This window comes from Pseudophryne corroboree, chromosome 1 (genome assembly GCF_028390025.1).
Source record: "Pseudophryne corroboree isolate aPseCor3 chromosome 1, aPseCor3.hap2, whole genome shotgun sequence".
In the NCBI taxonomy this organism is placed as follows: Eukaryota; Metazoa; Chordata; class Amphibia; order Anura; family Myobatrachidae; genus Pseudophryne; species Pseudophryne corroboree.
In genome coordinates this window covers 608544853-608554413 of record NC_086444.1, presented here as the reverse complement: position 1 = coordinate 608554413, position 9561 = coordinate 608544853, and the positions used below count along the sequence as shown (strand labels likewise).

The 9561-nt window shown below is 45.4% G+C and overlaps 1 long non-coding RNA gene across 1 annotated transcript; it reads left to right on the top strand.

Annotated features, from left to right (window-relative positions):
• The first annotated feature begins 595 nt into the window (after positions 1 to 595).
• On the top strand, positions 596 to 5301 carry LOC134927623 (uncharacterized). Its single transcript, XR_010177691.1, has 4 exons — positions 596 to 642; positions 1063 to 1193; positions 3321 to 3456; positions 5089 to 5301. It is a non-coding gene; the product is annotated as an uncharacterized LOC134927623 (long non-coding RNA).
• Positions 5302 to 9561: the final 4260 nt, after the last annotated feature.

Here is a 9561-nt window from a genome sequence, read left to right as displayed (position 1 = left end):
TTACAGTTTTATATACGCTGGTATTGAATAATAAATTTCTAGTGCGCCAGCTAAAAAGACAACTCCTTCTTCTTCTCCTCTTTATACGCTCATAGGTTATCTATCTATCTATCTATCTATCTATCTATCTATCTATCTATCTATCTATCTATCTATCTATCTATCTATCTATCTATCTATCTATTTGTCTATCCACACACACACACACACACACACACACACACACACACACACACACATACACACATATATATATAACGGAAAATTATTAATTCAGCCTCTTAGATAAAGAGCCTTATTTCCTTATAAAATATAAGTGGTGATTTAGTCTAGAAATTCCTGTCACTTATGTTTTCCCTTTACCTATATATTGAGGCACTCTGTACAGCATTGTTTTAGAGTTAATTTTCTACACTAGTCTCATTTTATTAGACTAGAAACTCATGTACATCCAGTTGTAATTGATGTATAAAATGTATATGTAAGATAGCTGTAACTCTGTAGCTTTGCTGCTGGTTACTGTGACATCACACCTAGCCTGTGACATCACTAGAATATGACATCACAATGCTTCTTCCTGTAACATTCTATCTACAGCTGCTGACGTTTCCAGTTACCATGGAGGAAGACAGGTAGGAGGAGGTGAGTCCTAAATAGCAGGGTATGATGGAGGGGGGGGGGGGGGGGGGTAAGGAAGACAGAGTGCAGTATAGTCAGCTGAAAGGCAAGACAAGATAGACAGACCAGGGAATACAGGTACAAGGACACATAATTAGGAGAAGCGCAGGAAGGAACGGCATATTTAGGAATAAAAATGTAGCAGTACAGAAATAAAGAGGGCAGTATAGAGGATAAGCACACATACAGGGGATGCAGGTAACCTGAGGCAGGATCGTGGCTTTGGGATGAAATGAAAAAGTTAATAAAATAGATAAATGGGTATTGATAACTTTGAAAGTATGTTGTTTGGTTTAAGTAAAATTGGGAAACTGGTTGACTCATGGACGTTTTATTGTACTTAAACTAGTACTATGCTTAATGATAGTCTTTTGTGTTTTTTAGATCATTATATGTATTCTGGCAAAGAGACTTGCAGAGTGCTGGGTGACCGGCAAAGAGATCTGCAAAGTGTCAGTTGAAGACGACGGGAGGGGTCGCAGAGGTAGCAAGGACTGGAGTATAACATGCAGGAGGTAAGTTACCATACTTGTGTAATTATGTGGGTTGTGGGAGGTTTTGAGAGCACAGTACAAAACAGAGACTATGGTGCAGGAAAGCGGACGATACAAAAATGCAGGAGGGGCAGCTCAGTATAGGACATACAGATGGTATGGGACGGGCAGTGTTCGGCACCCCCCTGCACACTATAAATTTGAGCCCTCCCATACTTTATAAAGTAAAAGCAAGCTGCCTGAAAAAGGGGTGTGGTCTCACATAGAAGGGGTGTGGCCACACAATAGTACTCCCAATTCAAATTATGCCACACAAAAGCATAATCTTATTCACATTACACCCCATGTAGTGCCCCTGATTCATAGTATGCCAAATAGACGTGTTCCTTATTCACATTACATCACACAGGTAGTGCCCCATAGTCACATTATATGACACAGTATTGCCTATTATTCACATACAGATTAACTCATTGAGCGTGGCTACATCACAGGCGTGGGCAAGCGGCGTGCCTGCATCTCAGCCCACTGCCGAGCGCACAGTCATTCCCATTCACTTTGAACTATGACCGACGCATGCAGGCCCCATTCACTCTCAGTGGTACAGCGCGCCCAGGCACAGACAGAGCCACGATTAGCATGGCTCCATCTGTAATGCCCACAGCAGTAATGTCCCTTACAAATAATGCCTACAGTAGTAGTGTTGCTTATACACATTATGCCCACAGTAGTGCCCCTTATATGCGTAATGTCAACAGTAGTAATGCCCATTATACACATGATGTGCCACTAAAACACATAATGCCCACAGTAGTAGTGCTGCTTATACACATAATGTCCACAGTAGTAGTGCCGCTTATACGCATAATGTCAATAGTAGAAGTGCTCCTTATATGTATAATGTCCACAATAGTAGTGCCCTTATACACATAATGCCCTCAGTAGTAGTGCCCCTATACACACAATGCTCATAGCAGTAGTGACCCCTTTACACATAATGTCACAGTAGTAGTGGCCTTTATATACCTAATGCCACACAGTAGTGCTCTATATACATAATGCTTTATATACCTTGCCCATAGCAGTGATTCTTATACATAATGACCAAAGTAGTGCCCCTTATACACATAATGCCTACAGTAGTAGTGTCCTGAACACAATGCCCACAGTAATAGTGTCCCTTATACACATAATGCCCACAGTAGTAGTGCCTCTTACACATAATGCCCACAGCAGTAGTGCCCCTTATACATATAATATCCACAGTAATAGTGTCACTTATATAGACAATATAAACAATAGTTACAGTATCTCTATCATTATGACTGTAACCTGCACACTGGGTATTGGGCCTAATTCAGACCTGATCACGGCAGCAAATTTGTTCTCTAATAGGCAAAACCATGTGCACTGCAGGTGGGCAGATTTTACATGTGCAGAGAGAGTTACATTTGAGTGGGGTGTGTGCAAACTGAAATCTAAATTTCAGTGTAAAAATAAAGCAGCCAGTATTTACTCTGCACAGAAACAAAATAATCCACCCAAATCTAACTCTCCCTGCACATGTTATATCAGGTGGTCTTCAGTATGCCGAATGTCGGGATCCCAGCGCACAGTATACCGGCGCCGGAATCCCGGCACCCGGCATACCGACAGATATTCTCCCTCGTGGGGGTCCACGACCCCCCTGGAGGGAGAATAAATAGCGTGGCGCACGTAGCGCGCCACCATGCCCGCAGCGTGGCGAGTGCAGCGAGCCCGCAAGGGGCTCCTTTGCGCTTGCCATGCTGTCGGTATGCCGGCGGTCGGGCTCCCGGCGCTGGTATGCTGGTCGCTGGGAGCCGGCCGCCGGCATACCATACTACACCCGTTATATCTGCCCCACCTGCAGTGCACATGGTTTTGTCCATTAGAGAACAAATTGGCTGCTGCGATCAGGTCTGAATTAGGCCCAGTGTATGATACTAACATGGTCCTAGCACTAGGGAAGATAAAATACTGGAGCAGATAACTTGGGTCTCTGTGAGGCAGGATCTTGGTTTTGGATAAAAAGTCAATAAAATAGATAAATTAAAAATGAATAAAAATGAAAGTACGTAACAAAATTATACACATAGTATGCCTGAACAAGAAATTCTGGTTATTTAGATCATCATTTGGCAAAAGTTCTGGCAAAGAGATTTGCAGAGTGTCGGGTGACCGGCAAAGAGATCTGCAAAGTGTCAGTTGAAGACGACGGGCGGGGTCGCAGAGGCAGCAAGGACTGGAGGATAGCATGCAGGAGGTAAGTTACCATACTTGTGTAATTGTGTGTGTGGTCTGGGGTATTGAGAGCACAGTACAAAACATAGAGACTGTGGTGGGGGAGAGCGGACAATACAAAACATGCAGAAGGGGGCAACTTGGTATAGCACATACAGATGGTGTGGGGGCACAATATAAAAACATAGAAATGGTGGTGTGCTCTATAGGCCATACAGAGGAAGGACATACACTTTTGGGGGTTGCGAGATGTAGAACATAATACAGAAAAACAGGAAGGGTGAGGAGAGCACAATACAGAATATACAGATCGGGGGAGGGCACAATATTGGACATACAGGGTAAGGGGGGCATGTGTGGGGTTTCCGATGGTCCTTATAATGGGCACATGGGCAACACCTGGACCTGGGGAGCCCATTTTTCTCTGTTCATTTCCCCTAATGTCAAAACTGGATAAGCCGCTCCCGGGAGATAGTGAAATGGCCGACCTTTATATCAATGAACCGGGGGCAGAAAGAGAGTGATAAAGTGGAGAGAGAAAAACTAACAACCAATCAGCTCCTATCTGTCATTTTTCAAACACAGCCTGTAACATGGCAGTTAGGAGCTGATTGGCTGGTACTTTATCGCTCTCCACTTTATCACTCTGATACATCTCCCCCATAGAATAACCAAATGATGAAATGGGATAAAATGGTATAAATGGTGTGAATTGGGGCTTTAACAAATGACTGATTCCCGATCTTTCCTATAATAAAGGTGATCATTTCCCTGGAGTCCTTCTTCTTACTGCTCAGGGGGCCAATTCAGATGCGGACGCAAAGCTGCTGTTGCACTTAAGAGGCTCAATGCTTTATCACTGCGCACGAAATGCGATCAAGCTCCCATAGAGTATCCCATCGCAAAGTGATTGACAGGAAGTTGGCATTTGGGGAGTGGTAATGGGGTGGATAACTGTACACAGGCATGTTAGATCCATTCAAATGCTGTTCCATGCGCGTGCATAAATTACCCATTGCGATCTGTGTTGCTGTTGGAGAGCCCCCTGTGTCTAGGAGACTTGCTCAGCCTACGACTGCTCAGACTCACGATGCAATTGCGAACGGCAAGATTGTAGCAACGATCGCTTCAACAACCACAACTGAATCAGGCCCACAATTACACCATTATATTTTACTATTTTATTGCATCTAACAACTAAAGGGTCAATTTAATTAGGTGCGAGTTTGTCTTACAACAGCCGCACTTTCAAGCAGCCCCATAGGCTGAATCTGGCCATGAAGGGTGTGAGTTTGGGTGCAGTTGCCGGTGTTGAAACGTTGCAGCAATGGTAACTCTTACCTAATTGTATTGACCCATAAATGTTACCAATTTATAGCTTTTATTATTTACTGGTCATATTTCTTTTCTGAAGGTACCCACCGATTACTATAAGAGAGAAGTTATCCCCCCAATGTGTGTATTGTCTAAAACAATGGGCCCTTAGGGATAATTGTCCTTATTTTAGGCATTTTCCATGTCCTCAATAGTTAGTAACATATTACATAGAGAGATTTTTCTCTCTACACAACCACACCACTGTTTGCAGTTTGTCTCTCTGCTTGTTCATCCACTAACAATGTTTTTTCATCTCTTCCTCTTCTTCTCCACGCAGTGGGTGATCCCTGAATAGCTGCCCTGGGTGGAGAGCTGTGGACACATGCGCCAAATGTTGGGACATATGCATTACCTATTAGGAGATGCAGTAAATATACCAGCTGTCAGGTTTACGGCAGTCAGAATACTGACACTGGGATCCCGACACTCTTCAGAATCCCGACGTTGGAACTCCGAATGTGCAAGGATACTGATGCCTGTATCCCCACGATTTTAGGATTAGGGAGGGGGGTTAGGTTTAGGCATCAGGCACGGGGGGAGGGGTGGGTGGTTAGGCTGCGGGGGAGGGAGGGTTAGGTTGAGGCGTCAGGCAAGAGGTTAGGTTTAGGCATCAGATGGGGGTTAGGTTTATGCTGTGGGTGGAGAGAGGTTAGGGTTAGACTGCGGGTATGGTGGGTTAGACACACCCGGGGGTGGTTAGGCTGTGGGGGAGGGAGGTTTAGGTTTAGACATCAGGCGGGGTTAGGTTAAGGCTGCAGGTAGGTTGGGTTAGGATTACTCACCCCCAGGAGTGGTTAGGCTGCGGGGGAGGGAGGGTTAGGTTTAGGCAGCAGGTACGGAGGGGAGGGTGGTTAGGCAGTGGGGGAGGGAGGGTTAGGTTTAGGCATCAGGGACAGAGGGGAGGGTGGTTAGGCTGTGGGAGAGGGTTAGGTTTAGGCATCAGGTGGGGGGTTAGATTTAGGCTGCAGGTGGGAGGAGGTTAGAATTAGGCTGCAGGTAGGCGGGTTAGGATTAGGCACTCCTGTGGGTGGTTAGGTTGCGGAGGAGGGTTAGGTTTAGGCATCATGCAGTGGGATTATGTTTAGGCATCAGGCTGGGATGTTAGGTTTAGGCTGAGGGTGGGGGGAGGTTAGGGTTAGGCTGCAGGTAGGGTGGGTTAGGGTTAGGCATCCCCGGGGGTGGTTAGGCTGCAGGGGAGGGAGGGTTAGGTTTAGGCATCAGGCGGGGGGGTTAGGTTTAGGCATCAGGCAGGGGGTTAGGTTTAGGCGTCAGGCGAGGGGGTTAGGTTAAGGCTGCGTGTGGGGGAGGTTAGGGGACGGGTAGTGTGGGTTAGGGTTACGCACCCCCAGGATTGGTTAGGCTCTGGGGAAGGAGGGTTAGGTTTAGGTAGCAGTGACAGATGAGGGTGATTGGGCTGCGGGGGAGGTAAGGTTAGGTTTAGGCATCAGGCTGGGGGGTTAGGGTTAGGCATCAGGCAGGTGGGTTAGGTTTAGGCTGTGGGTGGGATGAGGTTAGGGTTAGGCTGAGAGTAAGTGGGTTAAGGGATGGGGAGGGGGAGAATACCACTTACTCACCCCTGTTGGTCTTTTCTACACGGGGATCCCGACATCGTTTTACAACCACCGGTATCCCATGCGCTTTGATATCATACTGATCCCCCTATTAGTACACCTCTTAATGCCCAGAGGGAAGGGCAATCCTGAGGCCATGGATCCCCAGAGGTTTCCCCCCAAGGGGGTTTTTCCTCTCCTGAGTGCTGAAGGATGACTCTTCATGAGTCCAGAGGTGTAGCTTTTATGCCATAATGAGTACCAATCTCATGCCCATCTCTGCAATGTATAAAAGAAGTAAATAGTTTCTAATGCGATCACTTTACTTCTGGGTTTAGACCCCGGCTGCGTTAGTTTACATGTGCAATCGTCAGACTGCGTATGTGAGAGCAGATAGTAATGGATCACAAGGATCCTTCTCCTGGGAATTATTGCATAATGTAGCCCACAGGCTACAAAAGCCGTTTAGAAATGGCATTAGCTGGCTGGCCAAGCTCAGAAATGCTTTGCATTATGGAGCTTGGTAAGTTTCACAGTTTACCAACTGAGTAGAAACTTTTGGTGGCTACTTTTGTGATCAAAATAGGAGGAACGCAACAGATATCCCCAATATCCTTTGCAGTCCCCAATACATACATTCAGGGGCTGTTTAATATTTGTGGGCAGCCTCCAAAACCAACTGTTTTTGGAGATGTTTCACAAATATTATTTTTTAAATATCCCGCATAATAAAATTTTTATATTTTAACATAAACTAAAAAATGTTTTATGTATTCATTGACTGAGTCTCCTGTCTTTACTGCATGCTAATTTCACAGAGTCCGCAAATTATTACTGATATGACTGTTACTCTACTGTCCTGCTGGTGCTCCTGGCCTGCTGTATAGCAGGCTGCAGCTAGACATATTTTATATACAGCACTCTTGAGGAGATGTATCAAACCTTGGAGAGAGATAAAGTGCTGATGTCCAAACCACCCAATCTTCTTCTGTCACTTATCTAGAGCACAGTACATGAAATGATACCTGTAGTTAGAAGTAGAGATGAGCGGGTTCGGTTCCTCGGAATCCGAACCCCCCCGAACTTCACCCATTTTACATGGGTCGAGGCAGATTCGAATCTTCCCGCCTTGCTCGGTTAACCCGAGCGTGCCCGAACGTCATCATCCCGCTGTCGTATTCTCGCGAGATTCGTATTCTATATAAGGAGCCGCGCGTCGCCGCCATTTTCACTCGTGCATTGGAGATGATAGGGAGAGGACGTTTGCAGCCTTCTCTCAGTTGTGTTCAGTGTGCTGCAAATATCTGTGCTCAGTGTGCTGCAAATATCTGTGCTCAGTGTGCTTGCAAATATCTGTGCTCAGTGTGCTGAAAATATCTACGTTCTTTGCCTGAAAAATGCTCCATATCCGTGCTCAGTGTACTGCAAATATCTGTGCTCAGTGTGCCTTATTGTGGGGACTGGGGACCACCAGTATTATATAGTAGGAGGACAGTGCAAAGTTTTGCTGACCAGTGACCACCAGTATTATACGTTCTCTGCCTGAAAAACGCTCCATATCTGTGCTGCATTGTAGTATATAGTAGGAGGACAGTGCAGAATTTTGCTGACAAGTGACCACCAGTATTATATCAGTACGGTACAGTAGTCCACTGCTCTACCTACCTCTGTGTCGTCAAGTATACTATCCATCCATACCTGTGGTGCATTTTAGTTGTTGTGCGCAGTAGTAGGAGGACAGTGCATAATTTTGCTGACCACCAGTATATAATACATAGCAGTACGGTACAGTAGCCCACTGCTCTACCTACCTCTGTGTCGTCAAGTATACTATCCATCCATACCTGTGGTGCATTTTAGTTGTTGTGCACAGTAGAAGGAGGACAGTGCATAATTTTGCTGACCACCAGTATATAATATATAGCAGTACGGTACAGTAGTCCACTGCTCTACCTACCTCTGTGTCGTCAAGTATACTATCTATACATACCTGTGGTGCATTTTAGTTGTTGTGCGCAGTAGTAGGACAGTGCATAATTTTGCTGACCACCAGTATATAATATATAGCAGTACGGTACAGTAGTCCACTGCTCTACCTACCTCTGTGTCGTCAAGTATACTATCCATCCATACCTGTGGTGCATTTTAGTTGTTGTGCGCAGTAGTAGGAGGACAGTGCATCATTTTGCTGACCACCAGTATATAATATATAGCAGTACGGTACAGTAGTCCACTGCTCTACCTACCTCTGTGTCGTCAAGTATACTATCCATCCATACCTGTGGTGCATTTTAGTTGTTGTGCGCAGTAGTAGGAGGACAGTGCATAATTTTGCTGACCACCAGTATATAATATATAGCAGTACGGTACAGTAAGCCATTGCTATTGATATATTACTGGCATATAATTCCACACATTAAAAAATGGAGAACAAAAATGTGGAGGGTAAAATAGAGAAAGATCAAGATCCACTTCCACCTCATGCTGAAGCTGCTGCCACTAGTCATGGCCGAGACGTTGAAATGCCATCAACGTCGTCTGCCAAGGCTGATGCCCAATGTCATAGTAGAGAGCATGTAAATTCCAAAAAAACAAAAGTTCAGTAAAATGACCCAAAAATCTAAATTAAAAGCGTCTGATGAGAAGCGTAAACTTGCCAATATGCCATTTACGACACGGAGTGGCAAGGAACAGCTGAGGCCCTGGCCTATGTCCATGGCTAGTGGTTCAGATTCACATGAGGATGGAAGCACTCATCCTCTCGTTAGAAAACTGCAGTGCCACTCCTAGATGGGCCAGGTGTTTGTGTCGGCCACTTGGGTCGCTTAGCTTAGTCACACAGCTACCTCATTGCACCTCTTTTTTTCTTTGCATCATGTGCTGTTTGGGGACTATTTTTTAAATCTGCCATCCTGTCTGACACTGCAGTGCCACTCCTAGATGGGCCAGGTGTTTGTGTCGGCCACTAGGGTCGCTTAGCTTAGTCACACAGCTACCTCATTGCACCTCTTTTTTCTTTGCATCATGTGCTGTTTGGGGACTATTTTTTAAATCTGTCATCCTGTCTGACACTGCAGAGCCACTCCTAGATGGGCCAGGTGTTTGTGTCGGCCACTTGGGTCGCTTAGCTTAGTCACACAGCTACCTCATTGCACCTCTTTTTTCTTTGCATCATGTGCTGTTTGGGGACTATTTTTTTA